The sequence below is a fragment of the Coturnix japonica genome, unplaced genomic scaffold (assembly GCF_054131305.1).
Source record: "Coturnix japonica strain WE unplaced genomic scaffold, WE-NBRP24 Scf084, whole genome shotgun sequence".
Taxonomy (NCBI): Eukaryota; Metazoa; Chordata; class Aves; order Galliformes; family Phasianidae; genus Coturnix; species Coturnix japonica.
Window position 1 is genome coordinate 238,120 of NW_028188987.1, and position 966 is coordinate 239,085.

Genomic DNA, 966 nt, shown 5'->3' on the forward strand with positions numbered 1-966 from the left:
GGGGGGGGGGTTATTATGGGGGGGGGGTCTTAAAGGGGATCCTATGGGGGGGTGTTTATTATGGGGGGTCTTATATGGGGGGGGTCTATGGGGTGAGACCCCACCCCATAAGTTTAATGGGGTCCATTGGGGTGAATGGGGGGTCTTTAATGGGGGGGGGTCTATTGGGGGGTCCTATGGGGGGGCTCTATAGGGGGCTATGGGGGTCTTTAATGGAGGGGGGGTCTTATGGGGGGGCACTTAATGGGGGGGGGTCTTAAAGGGGATCCAATGGGGGGGGGTCTTATGGGGGTCTATGGGGGTCTTATGGTGGGGGGTCATATGGGGGGTCCTATAGGGGGGCTCTATAGGGGGGGTCTTATGGGGGGTCTATGGGGGGGGTATTTAATGGGGGGGGTCTTATGGGGGGGGGGTCTATTGGAGGGGTCCTATAGGGGGGCTCTATAGGGGTATTTAATGGGGGGGGTCTTATGGGGGGGGTCCTATAGGGGGTCATATGGGGGGGGTTATATGGGGGTCATATGGGGAGGGTCCTATGGGGGGGTCTTAAAAGGGGATCCTATGGGGAGGGGTTTATTATGGGGGGGCTATGGGGGGTCTTTAATGGGGAGGGTCTTAAAGGGGGTCCTATGGGGGGGGTTTATTATGGGGGGGCTTATAAATGGGGGGTCTTATGGGGAGGCTATGGGGGTCTTTAATGGGGGGGGTCTTATGGGGGTCTATGGGGGGGTCTATAGTGGGGGGGTCATATGGGGGTCCTATAGGGGTCCTATGGGGGGGTCTTATTGGGGGGTTATGGGGGGGTCTTTAATGGGGGGGGGGTCTTTGGGGGGTCTATTGTGGGGGTCCTATATGGGGGCTCTATGGGGGGGTGTCTATGTGGGGTCCTATGGGGGGGGGTCTTATAAGGGGGGTCTATGGGGGGGCATTTAATGGGGAGGGTCTTAAAGGGGGTCCTATAGGGGG